Source organism: Phyllobates terribilis, unplaced genomic scaffold (assembly GCF_046119375.1).
Source record: "Phyllobates terribilis strain yellow unplaced genomic scaffold, ASM4611937v1 Scaffold_2__4_contigs__length_985480577, whole genome shotgun sequence".
Classification (NCBI taxonomy): domain Eukaryota; kingdom Metazoa; phylum Chordata; class Amphibia; order Anura; family Dendrobatidae; genus Phyllobates; species Phyllobates terribilis.
Window position 1 is genome coordinate 846,599,207 of NW_027362762.1, and position 20,515 is coordinate 846,619,721.

Here is a 20,515-nt window from a genome sequence, read left to right on the forward strand (position 1 = left end):
GCTTTCTGCACCTCCTCGCTTCGGAGGCGACCCCGCTCAAGCTCGGGGCTTCATAAACCAGTGCACCCTGCACTTTGAACTCCTGTCCCACCAGTTTATCTCCGACCGGGCCAAAGTAGCCTTCATCATGTCCCATCTCACGGGGGGGGAACTGGCTTGGCTAAATCCTCTATGGGAGAGAGGAGACCCCCTGGTGTCCAACCTGCCAGCCTTTCTCACGGCTTTCCGGAAAGTCTTCGACGAACCCGGACAGAAGACCTCATCCGCATCATCTCTGCTACGCCTCCATCAAGGAAATCTCACCGTGGGCCAATATGCCATACGGTTCCGTACCCTTGCTTCGGAGCTGGCCTGGGATAACGACGCCCTGGTGTCCGTCTTCTGGGAGGGTCTGTCCGGCCGTATTAAAGATGAACTCGCCGATCGGGACATTCCTACCACTCTCGACGACTTAATAACTCTTGCCACCCGGATTGACATCCGGTTCCAGGAACGCGCCAAAGAGGTCACCCGTGAGAGGAGGTTTCCACGTCTAGCCCCTACTTTTCAGAAATCCATCACTTCTCCCGCTACTCCCCAGGCGCACTCACCCGAGCCTATGCAGGTCGACCAGACCAAGATGGTCAAGACCCGTCAAGAGTTACGCCGAGCCGAGGGGAGCTGCTTCTACTGTGGCAGTAAGGAGCACCGGATCCGTTCCTGCCCGGAGAGGTCGGGAAACGCCTGTGTCTAGGATCGCTCAGAGAGGTCGTCCTAGACAAGAGTAAACCCTTTCCATCTCTGTTGCTGTCGGTCTCTATCATCTGCGGGGAGAACCGTTATTTTGAACTAGCCCAACTTGACTCTGGAGCTGCCGGAAATCTCATTTCTCAGTCCCTGGTAAAGAAATACCGCATTCCCACCAAACATCTGGCTGTACCCTTATCTGTCGCTGCGGTGGATGGGGGCCTCTTACCACATCCCATCCAACTCATCACCGAATCCATAACCCTGCAGGTGGGAATGCTGCACTCTGAGAGCATCTTCTTTCATGTTCTGCCTGGACTCTCTCACGCCCTCTTGCTAGGCCTACCTTGGCTTCAGAAACATGCACCCATGCTTGATTGGCAGACCGGAGAGGTCCTTCAATGAGGACAGGACTGCCATAAGACTTGTTTAGTTCCCGTCCATCCTGTCCGTCCTTCTCCTACCCCAGCCAATCTACCTGGTCTTCCGGTTCCCTATTGGTCTTATGCGGACGTCTTTAATAAAAAGGAGGCAGAGACATTACCCCCTCATAGACCATACGACTGCCCAATCGACCTGATGCCCGGCGCTACTCCTCCCCGTGGGCGTATTTACCCTTTGTCCGCTGCCGAGACCCGGTCTATGTCTGAATATATTGAGGAGAATCTGGCCCGGGGATTTATCCGGAAATCGACCTCCCCGGCGGGAGCAGGCTTCTTCTTCGTCAAAAAGAAGGACGGCTCACTCCGTCCCTGTATAGACTATAGAGGCCTTAACCAGATCACGGTGAAGAATAAATACCCCCTTCCGCTCATTCCGGAATTATTTGACCGTCTGAGGGGGGCTAGAATCTTCATCAAGCTGGACCTCCGTGGGGCGTATAACCTGGTCCTTATCCGTCAGGGGGATGAATGGAAGACGGCATTCAACACCCGGGACGGCCACTATGAATATCTGGTAATGCCCTTCGGTCTCTGTAACGCTCCCGCCGTCTTTCAAGAGTTGGTCAATGACATCTTCCGGGACCTTCTCTACTCCTGCGTAGTGGTGTACCTGGACGACATCTTGGTCTTCTCTCCGGATCTTCTCACTCACCGGAGGGATGTTCGTCAGGTCCTGCTCAGGCTCAGGCAGAACCACCTCTACGCTAAATATGAGAAGTGCCTCTTTGAGCAGACCTCGCTTCCGTTCTTGGGCTACATAATCTCTCAGACCGGCCTACGAATGGATCCTGAGAAACTGTCTGCCATCCAGAAGTGGCCCCGACCAGAGGGGTTGAAGGCTATTCAGCGGTTCCTGGGCTTCGCCAACTACTACCGCCTCTTCATTCCGCACTTCTCTTCCCGGACTGCTCCAATCTCTGCGCTCACCCGTAAGGGCACTAATCCCAGAGAATGGCCGCCCGAAGCAGAGGAAGCCTTTCTTTCCTTAAAACAGGCTTTCTCTTCCGCCCCGGTGCTGCATCGTCCGGACGGCAACAAACAATTCTTCCTGGAAGTGGATGCCTCCTCCTCTGGAGCCGGAGCGGTACTTACCCAAAAGTCGTCTTCCAGAAAAATGGTAACTTGCGGCTTCTTCTCCAAACTCTTCTCCTCTTCTGAGCGCAATTATTCTATAGGAGACCGAGAGTTATTGGCCATTAAGCTGGCACTGGAGGAGTGGCGTTACCTGCTCGAGGGGGCTCTTCACCCGGTAATTATTTACACCGACCACAAGAACTTGGCTTACCTCCAGAGCGCCCAGAGACTTAACCCGCGCCAAGCCCGGTGGTCCTTGTTTTTTGCCCGCTTTGATTTCGTTCTTCATTTTCGCCCGGCAGACAAAAACATCAAAGCTGACGCCTTGTCCCGATCCTTCCTGGTGTCTGATCTAGAGGAGGAGCCTAAGCACATCATTGATCCTGCCAGAGTAATGCAGGTGGCCCCCGTGAATCTAAATCGTCTCCCTCCCGGTAAGACGTTCGTAACAGTACCTGATCGGAAGAAGATCCTACACTGGGGTCACTCGTCTAAGCTAGCTGGCCACGCCGGTCAGAAAAAGACCCTCCAGCTTATTACCCGGCATTACTGGTGGCCTACCCTGCACAAGGACGTAATAGACTTTGTTTCAGCCTGTGTGTCCTGCGCCAGCAACAACGTTCCGAGACATCTGCCAGCCGGTCGCCTCCTTCCTCTTCCAGTACCTGCTGCCCCGTGGCAGCATATAGCTATGGACTTTATAACGGATCTCCCTGTCTCTGCCGGTTGTACGGTCATTTGGGTGGTCGCTGACCGCTTTTCCAAGATGGCTCACTTCATTCCCCTGCCGGGCCTCCCGTCTGCACTCGAGCTGGCTAAAGACTTTATCCGCCACATCTTCCGTTTCCATGGCCTGCCCCTCCACATCGTGTCGGATCGTGGGGTTCAGTTCACCTCACGCTTCTGGAGAGCCACATGTAAGCTGCTGGACGTCACCCTGGACTTCTCCTCCGCTTACCACCCACAGTCCAATGGTCAAGTGGAGCGGATCAATCAGATCCTGACCAGTTACCTCCGGCACTTCGTTAATGCCCACCATTCGGACTGGGTGGATCTCCTACCATGGGCCGAGTTCTCTTACAATAATCACGAGAGCGAATCTTCCTCCAAATCCCCGTTTTTTGTAGTCTTCGGTCAGCATCCTCGGATCCCATTTCCCGTCTCCACCTCGGTGGACAATCCGGCTGCGGAATCTCTCGTTAGCGAATTCTCCTCCATTTGGGAGAGTACCCGATCCGCACTCCTTCAGTCGTCCGAGCGGATTAAAAGACAAGCTGACAAAAAACGCCTGGATCCTCCACAATTCCGTCCTGGAGATTAAGTCTGGCTCTCGTCCAAGTATGTCCGGCTTAAGATTCTTTTCTACAAGTTAGGGCCTCGGTTCATCGGCCCACTGGAAGTTATCAAACAAATCAACCCAGTGGCCTATAAATTGAAAATCCCGGCCAACTTGCGGATCCCTAACTCCTTCCATGTATCTCTCCTTAAACCCGTGGTACTTAACTCTTTTTCCAAGTCTACAGGTACGCCTCCTGCTCCGGTTTCCGCTGAAAACGAGTTTGAGGTAGAGAACATTCTGGCCACCAAAAGGGTAATAGGAAAGACCTTTTTTCTAGTGGATTGGAAGGGGTTTGGTCCTGAGGAGAGAACGTGGGAGCCCCGGGAGAACATCCATGCCCCTCTCATCCTTGATAAATTTCTGTCTGGCCTAAAAAAGGGGGGGCCTAAAGGGGGGGGTACTGTAGCAACGGCGTCCCTGCCTCCTGCTAGGCAGGGACGCTGTTCCCCTCACCTCTCCGCTCCGTGCCCGGCGTCCTCCTCCCGCTCTGCTGGCAGCGCGCGCTGCTTCCCGGCCACTGTGCTTAGGGCGTGCGCGCCGTCCTAAGGAGTCCCCGGCCAATGGCCGGAGGACCTCTCCATATATAAGGCACCTCCTCCAAAATGGAGGTGCCCGAGCAATGTTGTTGCGTAGTCTATCACTCTGCTTCAGCCCTCAGGTCCCGTTACCAGTTACCTGCCAGATTCCTGCTTGATACCTGCCTGATACTTGTCTATCTACTTGCATTCCTGCGGTCCGACAGTCTGCCTACCAGCCCTGCCAGTCTGTCTATGGATCTGATTACCCGCTCACCTGGGAGCGTCCGCCTGCTACCTGCCTGCTAGCCTTCCTGGAGGCTCTGCCGTCACGTGCTGTGACCACCTGCCTGTCCAGAGACTCTTACCCGCTCACCTGGGAGCGTCCGCCTGCTACCTGCCTGCTAGCCTACCTGGAGGCTCTGCCGTCACGTGCTGTGACCAGCTGCCTGTCCAGAGACTCTTACCCGCTCACCTGGGAGTGTCCGCCTGCTACCTGCCTGCTAGCCTACCTGGAGGCTCTGCCGTCACCTGCCGTGACCACCTGCCTGTTCAGAGACTCTTGCCTGCTCACCTGGGAGCGTCCGCCTGCTACCTGCCTGCTAGCCTACCTGGAGGCCCTGCCGTCACTTGCTGTGACCACCTGCCTGTCCAGAGACTCTTGCCCGCTCACCTGGGAGCGTCCACCTGCTACCCGCCTGCTAGCCTATCTGGAGGCTTCGCCGTCACTTGCCGTGACCACCCGCCTGTCAAGAGACTGTTCCCGTCACTTGCCGTGACCTCCTGCCCCCCTACCCAGAGACTGTCCCCGTCACTTGCCATGACCTCCTGCCCTTCTACCCAGAGACTGTCCCCGTCACTTGCCGTGACCTCCTGCCCTTCTACCCAGAGACTGTCCCCGTCACTTGCCGTGACTACCTGCCCGCCTACCCTGGGAGCCACCCGCTTCCTTACAAGGACTGCCCCTTTGTATCGTAGCTCAGAGGTTCCACCTCCCAGACCTGTTACAGTATGCACCCTGAGCCTTCTCTTAACTTGCTGGCAATTGTGTCTCATCATCATCCACCTCTTACGACAATAATTGCACTTTACCACCGTCGCCTTCATGTCACCGTGGCTGCTCAAATATTTGGGCATCGCTACATGCGATCTCCTCTTGCCCCCCTTGAAGCAGACAGAGAGAGAGGCCAGAATCTATAAATGGAAATATGAACAGCTCTTCGAAGTGTCCAAGTGTGGGATCACTTGTCTCCGGGCACTCGGCATGGTGGGAGGAAGGAGGATCAGGGTGAGGAATATGTGGTCCAGACTAACGACTACTGAGACTGGACCTTGTGGAAGACACGGTGGTGGTGGCAAACTGACAGGAAGCTTTTCACAACCTTTTCACACCCCCAGAAAGGTTGACTGGTAGGTCGACATGATCTGTGTGCTTGTTGTGCTCCCTCAGCAGGCACAGTTTCATCTTGCCCACGGCCTTGGCCTCTGATGTGCACCATCAGTATCACGTCCACTTCCCCCTCCCTTGCCACCTGCCTTGCCCATTTTAAATGGAGTATAATATTTTGCAGCTTGCAAAAAATGTCCGGTCTATAACCGCAGTAATATTTGATCACGTCTGATGACCAATTTTTTTAGGCAGTGCCGGTATAGCAATGCTATTGGTCAGCGACTAAGTGTGGATATGTTTTGAACTCATAATTGCCACACTTTACATGGAGTATAATATTTGTTAAAAAAAACTCCAGCGAAGGATTCAGCCAGGTAAATATAAAATGTAAATGTTTATTCATATCCTTAAAAACAGGTACATGCAGTTACTCCAGTATCCCCAAACCAATGCATTTTGGCCTTACTCTTGGCTTGGGGATACTGGAGTAACAGCATGTACCTGTTTTTAAGGATATGAATAAACATTGACATTTTATATTTACCTGGCTGAATCCCCCGCTGGAGTTTTTTTTCTTTTGGTCGGATTGCTGCACCTGATCCTGGGTGGCTCCGTGTGAAGGCATATTGGGCTTCATTGTTACATCTATCCAGTGAGCTAACTCCCCTGCCTTCTGTTTTCATCCATCCCTCCACAGTTTTACATATAATATTTGTCAGCTTAAAAAAAAATTCAGGATTAATACTGCAGTAATATTTGACCACCTGAGATGATGGACAAGTTTTTCTGCTTGCACAATACAGCAATGCTATTCTAATCAATCAAATCTGGCTGTATGCTGCTAACAAGCAAATGGAGCAGTAAAAATTGTGTATTATATTGCTTTTCACCAAAATTATCTGGATTAACCCTCCGTCACATACAATAGGCCTGACAGGCACATCTCTTTTACTTTCATTTCTCCTTCTTCACCAGATTGTGAGGAAATCCCCTCCCTCCAGGTAGTCTCCTGTCTCTAGCAGCTCTGTGAAACCTCATACCACAGTTGGATTGCAGAGCTTCAGGAGGACAGATATAACTGCGCTAATCTCTCAGGCTCATTGTATGTGAACACGTCACACTCAATAAGGTTGGTATTTTATGTTTTTATTCATCACAATTGTTTATTTAGCTTGTTTTATGAATGTATAGCACAAAGTGTGAGGATATTTCATAGAAATAAGGCAGATTAAAAAAGAAAGTGTGCTGCTCAGGCATATACAGTAGTTCCCTAACACATATTCCTTCTCTTGCTTCAGATTATCTGATGAAATGGAGAGGAAAATGTACAATTTATCAAAAAACCTTGATGTTGAGGAAGTAACAAACATGCTGTTAGATGATGCAGACCCCACACTGAATGAGGATTTAGGAGAGGAAAGTGAGATTGATTCTCATGATGAGGTGGAAGTATGTGAAGTGGATTCTGAAACAGAGCAAGATGGTGACAGTGATGAGGATGAAGATGTAGAATCTTATTATAAGGGAAAAGATAAAAAAAAAACAATGGAACAAGAAGGCACTCCAGAAAAAACGTAGGGAACCTCAAAACATTATTACTCACCTTCCTGCAGTTATAGGAACTGCAAGTAATGCAAAAACTGCAGCTGAATGCTGGAATAGTTTATTCACAGATGACATTCTGGACTCTATTGTCACATATACCAACCAATATATAGACTTTATAAAGGACAAGTTCATCTGCAACAGAACCATCAAGGCCACAGATGAAATAGAACTGTGTGCTTTTTTTGGATTATTATACCTTGCAGGAGCTTATAGGGCAAATAGACAAAGTTTGGATAAACTTTGGAGTAAAGATGGGGATGGAGTTGAAAAATTTGGCCTTGTTATGTCCATAAACAGATTCAAGCTTCTAATTTGTTGCCTTCGGTTTGACGACAGAACTACCCGAACCGAACGTAAAACACATGACCGACTTGCTCCAATTCGTGATATATTCCAAAAATTTGTTGAAAACTGTAAAAATAGCTATTGCCCTGGGGAGAATCTCACTATTGACCAAATGCTCCCTGGTTTTCGTGGTAGATGTGCCTTTTGTCAATATATTCCATCAAAGCCTAACAAATATGGAATAAAAATGTATGCCCTTGTTGATGCCAGTAAGACCTACACTTACAACCTGGAAGTTTATGCAGGAAAACAACCAGAAGGTCCTTACTGTGTCAGCAACAAACCCAGTGATGTTGTAAAAAGACTGGCTGAGTCCTTATTTGGATCGGGTCGCAATATAACAGCTGACAATTGGTTTTCAAATTGTGATCTGATTGATTATCTGAAAATGCAGAAGCTTTCATATGTCGGAACTGTAAGAAAAAATAAAAAAGAATTGCCTACACAGTTTGTAAGTGTGAAAGGGAGACAACAGTACAGCAGTATGTTTGCATTCCATAATGGAAAGGTTTTGCTTTCCTATGTACCACAAGCAAAAAAAATTGTACTTCAACACTTCATGATGATGATGCCATCGATCCTGGGACTGAGGCACAAAAAAACCCGGAGATAATTACATTTTATAATGCAACCAAAGGGGGTGTTGATACAGCTGATCAGATGTGCTCAACTTTCAACGTCAGCAGCAACACCAAACGCTGGCCAATGGTCATATTTTTTGCTATGTTGAATTTGGGTGGTATAAATTCACAAGTCATTTACCTTGAAAACAAGCTTGAACCACTCCGTAGACGATTCTATCTGAAAAAATTGGCCCATGAACTAGTGCTTGGAGAGCTACGCAGGAGAAGTATGAAAACAATCGGTATCCCCTCTCGCCTTCAAGTTCTGCTCAAAAGATTCCGCCCAGAAGATGATAGTGAAAATTCACCACCTGCACCACCTCCCAAAAGAAGGAGATGCACCACCTGTACCACGGAAAGCGGAATCAGAAGGCTTACTAATTATGAATGTCACAAATGTCATAATGCAATCTGCCTGACACAAGCAAAAATGATGTGTAATTCTTGCTCTTTGCTCTGCAAGTGTAATTTTTCTGGGGAAACTTCAGGATCTAATTCTGATTGAATATGTGTTTAATAGTACTTAAGGTACCTTAAAATTAAGTTTGTTTCCATAAATTTTCTTTGTAGAGTTTTTGGACAGAGTCGAACTGGGGACTATTTGGCGGGAGTTTTGAAATGTTTGTATTTCAGAGTTATTAGTTTTATGTTAAGTAAATGGTTTTTTTTTGCACCTGATTATGTGTAGTCTCTTTTATTACATCCCTATGAAGGTCACTGATCACTTTTAGAGCACTGAAATTGCAAACATTAGATATTATAGGTATTTTTCTAGCCTGTGCCTGACAGTCACATTGTATGTGAACTCGTTAGAACTGATATTGTATGTGACGGAGGGTTAAGAGCAAAAAGAATATTATTAGTCCTGATATCTAGGGCTATGGATATGAGTTCCAGCAGAAAGAACTTGCAATGGATCCTATTCTGAACTATACTAGGTCTCCACAAACTCTGCCTAACTAGTGCTATCATCAGAATTAATATTCATCAGAATGAGCCCTTACAGCGACTGTTAATGTAGATAATAATAGTGATGTGGAATCTCTGTTTAAAATAAGTGCCAATTCTCTCCCTGACGCAGCAGCAGATCTCCCTATTCTGCATGATTCCGGAGTGACTGTGGCGAGAATGGCGGCGCCAAGTCTTATATAGACCCGATGACACTGTGCTGCCAGCCTATCACTGTAATGCCACAACCAACATGGTTATGGCATTGCAGTGATAGTGAGGCAATCCCCGCATGGTAAATGGCTGCCTAATATGCCCCAAACATGCGGGGTGGGGACTCGAGCTCCCACCCGAACATTCAAAAAATACTCGCCAAGTAACGAGCATCTCGAGCACTGTGATGCTCGGGTGAGTAACAAGTAGTGACGAGCATGCTCGCTCATCAGTAGTAACTACACTTTTTTATTCTTTTTTTTCTTTTTTTTTTATAGTATGAGCGTTGATAAGAAATTTGGTAATATATCTTATAATAGAAAATGGCATCTTTCCCCAGTTATCAGCCACTTCTTCTCTCCTGCACTGAGTATTATCACTCAAAAACTGCTGTAATCTGTCTACAGATTTGTCTTCAGTGAGAGATAAAAATACATTTGCTGCCTATAGAAGTCTATGGAGGAATAGCAGAAAGGAGCTGGAAGGGAAACAGAAGCAAAAGCAAAAAGACACATAGGGAAATTGCTGTGGCTTCTAGTAAACAGCAATAAACTACTAGGTGCAGAATATAAGTCATATAATGACCAGAAATAGTATCATCTTCTTGTACACATAAAGTACAGCTTATTCAGTCACCTAAACATGCAGTTACATTTTAATAACACAATAATCAGTATGAACTGCAAAGGTGTAGCTAAGGTTTTCGTTCAGGGGGGGCCAAACTTCTGAGGGGGCCCCTAACCAGGTAACCCTGATTACAGCTATGGTGGTGCACCCTAATAGTGGATGTAGGAGACCCTCAGCAGATGACCGAGCTGCTCCAAACAAAAAAATCTTTATATAAAGACCAACACTGAAATGATATCCATATGGTGACCATATAGTGGTAGATACCAGTCCTGCATCTGACGTTCTTTCTGATGGAGTCATTCACTTTTCCTGTCTTTTCCATCTGGCCCAGACCGACACGACAACTTCTCCAGCCAGGACTCGTCTGCAGAGATTACAACAAAGACACATATGACTTCTCACATTCCCAGCATTGTGCCATCTATTCCGAACCTGCACAAACTCTTTATCCTGCTGATACCCCAATAATGAGCCGCTGCTGCTGTATGTATTCCTATTACAGCACCTACTGTGTGGCACTGTGTGCCCTTTAGATGGTAAAACAACCCTCTAAAATATAGTAGTGCCCTGTGCAAGTGCCCTAGAAAACAGTGCGCACATTATTTTCCCCCTAGAAAGTAATAATGCCCTCTGTGTGCCCCTTTGACAGTCACAATAACCTGAGTTCCCCTATAACAATAAGTGCCCACTTAAAGGGGTTTTCCCACAAACAAAATTTCATTTTAATCAATGGCTGTGTCTGACTGAGTACGGAGCATGGTCTGATCATACCACAGCTCCTGGGCAGGAGAGGAAGCAAAAGAGTATACAGATATTTCAGCATGGGATTGCAGCTGCTTTTTTTCTTTAAGTAAAACATTGTTTAAAAACACGAAGTGACATTTTTTACCTCACAAAAAGAATCAGCTGCGATCTCCTGCTGTAATGTCTGCATAATCTTTTCCTTTCTCCCCTGCCCAGGAGCTGTGGTATGATCAGGCCATGTTCCGGACACGGTCAGACACAGCTATTGATTAAAATGAACTTTTGTTTGTGGGAAACAAAAACAATTGTGGTCGTCCTAACAACGCATCATATGCTCCCCTGCCCGTCTGTTTTTATCATGGATCAAGAATAAAGGATTGTTTTTTACATTTACTGGTGAGTGCAACTCTTTTTTCTCTTGCAAGGACTTTATCCTAGACTCTATATAGTATAATGCACCCCCATAGGCAGACTCTATATAGTGTAATGTACCTCCATAGGCAGACTCTATATAGTATAATGCACCCCCATAGGCAGACTCTATATAGTGTAATGTACCTCCATAGGCAGACTCTATATAGTATAATGCACCCCCATAGGCATACTCTATATAGTGTAATGTACCTCCATAGGCAGACTCTATATAGTATAATGCACTGCCCATAGGCAGATTCCATATAGTGTAATGCACCCCCATAGGCAGACTTTATATAGTGTAATGTACCTCCATAGGCAGACTCTATATAGTATAATGCACTGCCCATAGGCAGACTCTATATAGTATAATGCACCCCCATAGGCAGACTCTATGTAGTGTAATGTACCTCCATAGGCAGACTCTATATAGTATTATGCACCCCCATAGGCATACTCTATATAGTGTAATGTACCTCCATAGACAGACTCTATATATTATAATGCACTGCCCATAGGCAGACTCTATATAGTGTAATGCACTCCCATAGGCAGACTTTATATAGTGTAATGTACCTCCATAGGCAGACTCTATATAGTATAATGCACCCCTATAGGCATACTCTATATAGTGTAAGGTACATCCATAGGCAGACTCTATATAGTATAATGCACTGCCCATAGGCAGTCTCTATATAGTGTAATGCACCCCCATAAGCAGACTCTATACAGTATAATACACTTCCCAAAAAAAATAAGTACCGGACTATAAGAGCACTTTTTTCCTCCCAAATTTTGGAGGAAAGTAGGGGGTGCGTCTTATAGTCCGATATACATAAATACTGTGGCTGTGGGGAGAGCGATAGCAGCGGAGTAGCGGTACACAGGAGGCCGCTGCCGCCTTCTGCAGCCTACACTGTGCTCGCTACTAAAGAAAATGAATATTCACTGCTCCCCACACCCATGGGTGTGGGGAGCAGGGAATATTAATTTTCCTTAATAGCCGGCACACTGTGCCTGCAGCGCGGCTCCTGGCAAGTATGGCACCCTTCATCCCTGTATGTATGGCCCCTCTCATACCTATTCCTGGTTTGTATGTCCATTAGAGTCCATGAATATTCACCACTCCCATGGGAGTAGATTCTAGTGAATATTCATGGTCTTTAATAGCGGACACACATGACCGCAGAGCCGTAGCGGAAGCCATGCTGAGGCTACAGTGTGCGCGCTATTAGGGAGAATGAATGGTCACTGCTTCCCACGCACACAGTGCTGGCGTGGGGAGCAGTGACTATTCCGGCGCAGCAGATAACTGTGTGAGGGCGCATGGCATTCACGCCATGCATGACTCACACAGTGTGAACCCTGTCGGCAGCAGAGTGGGACGCAGCGCTGGAGGAGAGAGAAGGTGAGTATGATTGTTTATTTTTTTTTGTGTGCAGCGTGACGGGGATCATGAGGGGGGCATACATACAGGGATGAAGGGTGTCAAGCATGCCAGGATGAGGGGGGGCATGCATACAGGGATGAAGGGTGTCATACATACCAGGAATAGGAATAAGGGGGGCCATACATACAGGGATGAAGGGTGCCATACATACCAGGATGAGGGGGGCCTTACATACAGGGATGAAGGGTGCCATACTTCCTCGGATGAAGGGGGCCATACATACCAGGAATAGATATGAGGGGGGCCATACATACAGGGATGAAGGGTGCCACACATACAAGCAGGGCTGGCGTCAGCACCCGGCTCCCGGGCGAGTGCCGGGGCCCTGAGAAGGCGGGTGGGCCACTCACCGTTGGGCACCCTGCCGCGCTATGGGACCCATGAGCAGATGACAGTGGTGTCAGCGCCAGCTCCCCCTCGCTTGCTCAGGGCCCCGACACAATACTTACCTCTCCCCGTGCCTACGCAGCAGCTCCGGTCTCTTCCGCATCCTCTGACTGTGACGTCTCAGGTCAGAGGGCACGGTGACGTCTTTCCACTGCGCTCTCTCCTGAGCCGTCACTGCGCAGAGCGGGAAGACGCCTGCGACGTTGGAGTCCAGAGCAGCGGCAGCAGGTGAGGAGAAGTGAGGTGAGTATTTGATTTTTTTTTTTTTAATGTATGGAGGCATGGGGCATTATAAGGGAGGGGGGGTGTGTGACATCATGAAAAGGGGGGGAGAGACATCCTGCATGGGGCATTATAAGGGGGGGAAGTGATATCCTGCATGGGGCATTATAAGGGGGGGAAGTGACATCCTGCATGGGGCATTATAAGGGGCGGGAGTGACATCCTGCATGGGGCATTATAAGGGGGGGAAGTGACATCCTGCATGGGGCATTATAAGGGGGGGGTGACATAATGCATGGGGCATTATAAGGGGGGTGACATAATGCATGGGGAATTATAAGGGGGGTGACATCCTGCATTGGGCATTATAAGGGGGGGGTGACATCCTGCATGGGGCATTATAAGGGGGTGGGTGACATAATGAATGGGGCATTATAAGGGGGGTGACATCCTGCATGGGGCATTATAAGGGGGGGTGACATCCTGCATGGGGCATTATAAGGGGGGTGACATCCTGCATGGGGCGTTATAAAGGGGGGTGACACCCTGCATGGGGCATTATAAGGGGGTGACATAATGCATGGGGCATTATAAAGGGGGTGACATCCTGCATGGGGCATTATAAGGGGGGGTGACATCCTGCATGGGGCATTATATGGGGGGAACAGCATGTGTGGCGCCCCTGTGGGTCCAGTTGACACAGAGGTACTGCATCGCAGCCAGAGGTGTGGTACCCCACTCTCAGGTAAGGAGGGAGCACTTGATCGTGACCCCCTTCTTGTGTACCTTCTCAGGTCGTCTCTCTGCGCTGGCTCTCTCCCTCCTGCCCTGCGCCTCACACACAGTGTCCTGAGCCAGTGGCCGCGGCCTTGTTGGGCGATGTCCTTTCTGTCCCCTTTGTCCCATATGGCCACCTATTCAGTGAATGTGTGTGGTTGGTGGCTACGGCACTTGAAGATACCGGAACCTCTGGTTTGCTAGCTGAGTCTTGTAGTCCTCCACTAGTCTGGGGCCGGTCCCCTACTGCGACCTGATCCCTTCACGGTGAGCGTGAACTTGGGCGCACAGGTGGACTCCGCAGTTCCCGTGCCCCTAGGATCCTCTCTTTCTCTGGAGCCCTCCTCACTGCTTCGGTCTTCTCTCCTCACTCCCCTACTGGGCCTCTCTGACTGGGCCCCTCTCCTCCATGGTCCTCACTCACTGAACTCCTGCTCCAAGGACTGGAACCAGGAATCCCCCTTCTAGATGTTTCTACCCTTCTTTTATACTCTTCCTTCAGAGCTCCCCTAAACTACCTCCTCCACCCACCTCCTCTACTTAGTTCCACCCTCTAGACAGAGACCGGGTTTGTGCTGTCCCTTATGAGCTATCTGGACCCTCCCTCATGGAGTGGTGTAGTGTTGGATGTGAGTGTGTGGGTCCCGGGTAGTGCTCCCTCCTTACCTGAGAGTGCAGTACCACACCTCTGGCTGAGATGCAGTACCTCTGTGGCAACTGGACCCGCAGGGGCGCCACATTCCCCCCCCCGTTAAACACAGCACGTCCGTGGGCTGGAACAGAGTAGAAAAACAAGAATTTAAGACATGCAAAATTTTTAGAATGCATTCACAGGTAAAACAGTAAATAGATAACTTTTCTTCCCTTTATGGGAGGCACTTTTTTTTTAACGTTACATATAACTTTGCTGAAAAGGTGGCCATATAGGACAAAGGGGACAGAAAGGACGTCGCCCAACAAGGCCCGCGGCCACTGGCTCGGGACACTGTGTGTGAGGCGCAGGGCAGGAGGGTGAGAGCCAGCGCAGAGAGACGACCTGGGAAGGTACACAAGAAGGGGGTCCCGATCAAGTGCACCCAAGTTATCTGAGAGTTGGCTGGATCACTTCCCTGGAGGACACAGGACTCGGGCGGTGGTTATAATCTGGCCATTATAACCTGGAGCATCTTAACAACTGTGAGTAAATACTTGAAGACTGCACCCCGCTGTGTCCTTGACTTAATGGCTGTGTCACCTGCCTTGCACTGCACCACAACAACATCTTAAATCTCCTATTTAACTGCCCTAGGGCCTAGCTCTACCCATGAAGAGCTGAACCATCTCTGCTGCGTCACCAACAGCCCCAGTGGATCTGAACAGCAGCGGCGGCCACCTATAGCCGCATACCACGGGTGGCATTACAAACTTTATCCCTGAATCTTTATTCTCCTCTTTTCTTTATTTTATTGACCGCCCTGGGCCACGGACTGGGTCACTGCCGCCGTGACTACCCCAAAAAGAACCGACCGGCCCGGCTACCGAATACCCCACGGCCCCACCTACATGGGGCATTATAAGGGGGAAACAGCCTGCGTGGGGCATTATGTGGGGGGAATAGCCTGCATGAGGCATTATGTGGGGGGAACAGCCTGCATGGAGCATTATGTGGGGGCCAGTATCCTGTATGGAGTGTTATAAGGGGGCCAGTATCCTGTATGGAGCATTATATGGGGGCCAGTATCCTGTATGGAGCATTTTATGGGGGCCAGTATTCTGTATGTAGCAATTCGCCGATTTCTGAGCTATTGTGGAATTTACAATAGATATCGGTCATGTAATGTAAGAAGTGAAATCTTTGGCATTGTACTATATATATATACAGGGTGGGCCATTTATGTGGATACACCTAAATTAAATGGGAATGGCTGGTGATATCAACTTCCTGTTTGTGGCACACTAGTGTATGGGAGGGGGAAAACTTTTCCAGATGAGTGGTGACCATGGTGGCCATTTTGGATCCAACTTTATTTTTTTCAGTGGGAAGAGGGTCATGTGACACATCAAACTTATTGATGATTTCATAAGAAAAACAATGGTGTGCTTGGTTTTAATGTAATTTTATTCTTTTATGAGTTTTTTAGAAGTTTATGACCACTTAAAAAATGTGTTCAAAGTGCTGCCCATTGTGTTGGATTGTCAATGCAACCCTCTTCTCCCACTCTTGACACACTGTTAGCAACACTGCAGAAGAAATGCTAGCACAGGCTTCCATTATCTGTTGTTTCAGATGCTGCACATCTCGTATCTTGATGGTATGGTGTGGTATATGGGGTACAAAGATAGTGGGGCCATTCTTCATCAATGGAAACCTCAGTGCCACTGAATATCTGAAATTGCTACATGATGATGTGTTGCCCTCTTTATGCACTGAAGATGACACGTTCCCTGAGTTTTTTCAACAAGATGGTGCACCACCACATTATGGGTGTCAGGTTCCTACATGAACTGTTTCCTGGAAAGTGGATTGGTCGTCGTGGGCCAGTTTAATGGCCACCAAGGTCTCCCGATCTGACCCCCTTAGACTTTTATATTTGGGGTCATCTGAAGGCAATTGTCTATGCTGTGAAGATACAAGATGTGCAGCATGTGAAACAATGGATACTATCCACCCCTTTTGCTATGAAGCCCCTAAAAATAAATTCTGGTACAAGCAATTGCCTTCATAAGTCACATGCTTAGTGAAAGGAAGTCCACCTATGTGCAATCCAAGTGTCACATGGTCTGTCAGTATATACACTTTACCTTTTCTGAAAGGCCACAGAGGCTGCAACACCATTAAGCAAGAGGCACCACTAACCAAACAACACCATGAAGACCAAGGAGATCTCCAAACAAGTCAAGGACAAAGTTATTGAGAAGTACAAGTCAGAGTTGGGTTATAAAAAAAATATCACAATCTCTGATGATCCTCCGGAGCACCATCATATCCATTATCATAAAATGGGAAGAACATGGTACCACAACAAACCTGCCAAGAGAGGGCCGTCCACCAAAACTCTCAGCTTGGGCAAGGAGGGCATTAATCAGAGAGGCAGCACAGAGACCAAAGATAACCCTGAAGGAACTGCAGAGTTCCCAAGCAGAGACTGGAGTATCTGTCCATACGACCACAATAAACCATACAATCCATAGAGGTGACCGTTATGGAATAATGGGCAGAAAAAAGCCTTTACTTAGACACAAAAATTGTATGGCTCGTTTTGAGTTTGCCAAAGACATGTGGGAGACTCCCCAAATGTATGGAGGAAGGTACTGTGGTCAGATGTGACCAAAATTGAATATTTTGATTACCAAGGTAACGCTATGTCTGGCGCCAAACCAACAAAGCTCATCACCCCAAGAACATCACCCCTCACAGTGAAACATTGTGGTGGCAGCACCATGCTGTGGGGATGATTTTCGGCACCTGGGACAATCAAAATGGTCTGAGTAGCAGGGAAAATGGATGGGGGAAATACAGGGATATTCTTGAGCAAAACCTGTTTTAGTCTGTCAATCATTTGAGACTGGGGCAGAGGCTCACCTTCCAACAAGACAATGACCCAAAGCATACTGCTAAAGCAACACTCGAGTGGTTTAAGGGGAAACGTGTAAATGTTTTGGAGTGGCCTAGTCAAAGCCCAGACCTTAATCCAAATGAGAATCTGTGGTCAGACTTGAAGATTGCTGTTCACCAGAGGAAACCATCTAACTTGAAGGAGCTGGAGCAGTTTTGCCTTGAGTAATGGGTAAAAATCCCAGTGGTAAGATGTGGAAAGCTCATAGAGACTTATCCAAAGTGACTTGCAGCTGTAATTGCTGCAAAAGGAGGCTCTATAAAATACTAACTTTAGGGGGGTGAATAGTTATGCACACTGAATTTTTCAGTTATTTTGTTCTACTTACTGTTTGCTTCACAATAAAAAGAAAAACAAATGTTCACAGTTGCAGGAATGTTTATTACATGAATTTATGCAAACCCTAAAAAAAATCAATGAAATTCCTGATTGTCAGGTAGCAAAACATGAAAAATGCCAAGGGGGGTGAATACGTTTGCAAGCCACTGTAACTGCTGAAAGAGCACTGTAGGGATTCACTCTCTCTGGTAGGCATTAGGCGTTAGGCCTTAGGTAGCTTTCACACAGGCAATGCAGTTTTGGTCCAAACAAGTGCATTTTTATTGCTTTCCACAGGTTGCACAGCATCAAAACAAACTCATAAACATAAATCCCTATCCTTGCCCAGATGCTAAGTTAAGAACTCCAGCTATTAGTAGACAGAGGCTGTATTAGAGGTTGAAGCCTCCACTGGGTTTTGGGGGCTGAGGGAGCTCAGTTACATTATTCTATATAAAGGAACAGCACTGTTTAATAAGATTCCTGTGCTATAACATCAGTCTTCTCCTTCTCTTTTCTTCTTCTCTTTCCTTCTCCTTTCTTCTCATTCTCCTCCTCTTTTCTTCTTCTTCTTTCTCCTCCTCCTTCTCCTCTTTTCTTCTTCTTCTTTCTTCTCCTCCTCCTCCTCCTTTCTCCTCGTCCTCCTCCTTCTTCTCCTCCTCTCGTCTCTTTCATCCCCTCCTCCTTTCTCCTTCTTCTCCTCTTTCTTTCTCCTTCTTCTACTCCTCCTCCTTCTCCTCTTCCTTCTCTCTTTTTGCAACATCACTATGCTCATATTTCCCACATTATGACATCACTGTGTGCAATAACCCTGACTTTAGTGTTAATTATTCATGTACTGTAACATCACTGTGTTAGTTATTTAAGATTTATGACATTGCCATGTGCATCATCTAAGTATTCTGATGCAATCTAACACTTAATGAGAAGACCCAAGAAGAAGGATACTGGATCTCTTTTGCCAGTTGATCAAAGTTCTGAAGCTCCCACCAAATGTTAAAATCTTGTGGCCCCTTTGTTCTCTCGATTAGTGAATCCCATCGATCAGATCCCCACCAACCAGAAAACTGTTAGGATAGGAACTCCTTTAATTATTACTTGTAAAAACAAGGGATAAACTAATACTAGCAAAAAATAATTTTTAAGATTAAGAGGGAACATTCTTTTCATGTAATTCCATGATCTACCACTAGATGTCACTATTGTTTACCTTAGATTCACATGTAAATTGTGTACACTGTAAAAGTCCACTATTTATCCAGCTATGTGTATATCACTAGATCCGCAGGGGAAATATTCAGTTCTCCATAGAGAGAGAGCTGAAGTATAGCTGATACAGTAGGGTATAGGATACTAATCAATCTTTTTCTACCATAACAGATGTGCTGTCCCATTTTTTTGTATTTTTAATATTCGTGGATTACTGGGTATTTTCTGCAACCTGTGCAGCTGATTTTTTTTTTTTAAATATACATATACTATATGGAAAAAAGGATTGGGACACCTACACATTACACCTACAGGAGCTTTTATGATGTTGCATTCTAAATCCATAGGCACTAATGTGGAGTCAGTCCCCCATTTGCAGCTATGCTCTTCTGGGAAGACTTTCTATAAGATGATGGAGCGTGTCTGTGGGATTTTTTGTCCATTCATCCAGGAGAACAATTGTGAGGTCAGACAGTGATGTTGGAAGAGACAGCTGAGTTTGCAATCTCCTTTTTGTTTAATTGCAAAGGTGTTGGATGAGGTTGAGGTCAGGGCTCGGTGTGGCCGGTCAAGATTTTCCACACTAAACTCACCTAACCATGTCTTTATGGAGCTTGCTTTGTGCACTAGGACACAGTCAGTAACACAACAGCATTATCCCTCCTCCACTAAACTTTACAGCTGGCATAATGCAGTCAAGCAGGTTATATTCTCCTTGCAGTCGCAAAACCCAGACTCGTCCATCAGATGCCAGATAGAGACGCGGGATCCATCACTCCACAGAACACATTTCCATTTCTCCAGAGTCCAGTGCTGCTCTGCTTTACACCACTCCATCCAAAGCTTGGCATTGTGCTTGGTGATGTAAGGCTTTGCAGATATTCACCCATTAAAACTTATGCCATGAAGCTCCGGGCACAGTTTTTGTGCCAATGTTAATATCAGAGGAGATTTGGACTCTGCAGTTATGGATTCAGCAGAGCGTTGGTGATTTTTATGTACTATGCACCTTGACACTCAGTGACCCCTCTCTGTCACTTTATGTGGTCTCCACTTCGTGGCTGAGTTTCTATGGTTCCTAATCAATTCCAGCTTTCAATAATACCCCTCACAGGTGACGGCGGAATATTTAAATGGGAAGAAATTTTATGAACTGACTTTTTATACGGGTAGCTCCTATAACAGGACCACGCTGGAATTCAATTAAAGGGATTGTCCACTACTCGGACATCCTCTCACTTCTGGTGTCTCACTGGTTACTTCTGGTGCCGGCGCCGTTCCAGTGGTGTGTCGGCACTGGCTCTCCCAGGGCTTGTGGGACATCAGTGGCAGCTTCACAGTCCCTTCCTTCAATCAAATTAGACATCCAGAAGAAGTGAGAGAGCAGCCGAAGCTGTCACTTCCTCCACATGTCTGATTTGTCTGAAGGAGGGGTGAGTGATACGGCCACTGATTGGCTGCGGGGATCTCATGACATAACAATGTCATGTGAGCCTCGGGAGAACCAGTGCTAACACCACTGAAACTGCGCTGGCACAGGAGGT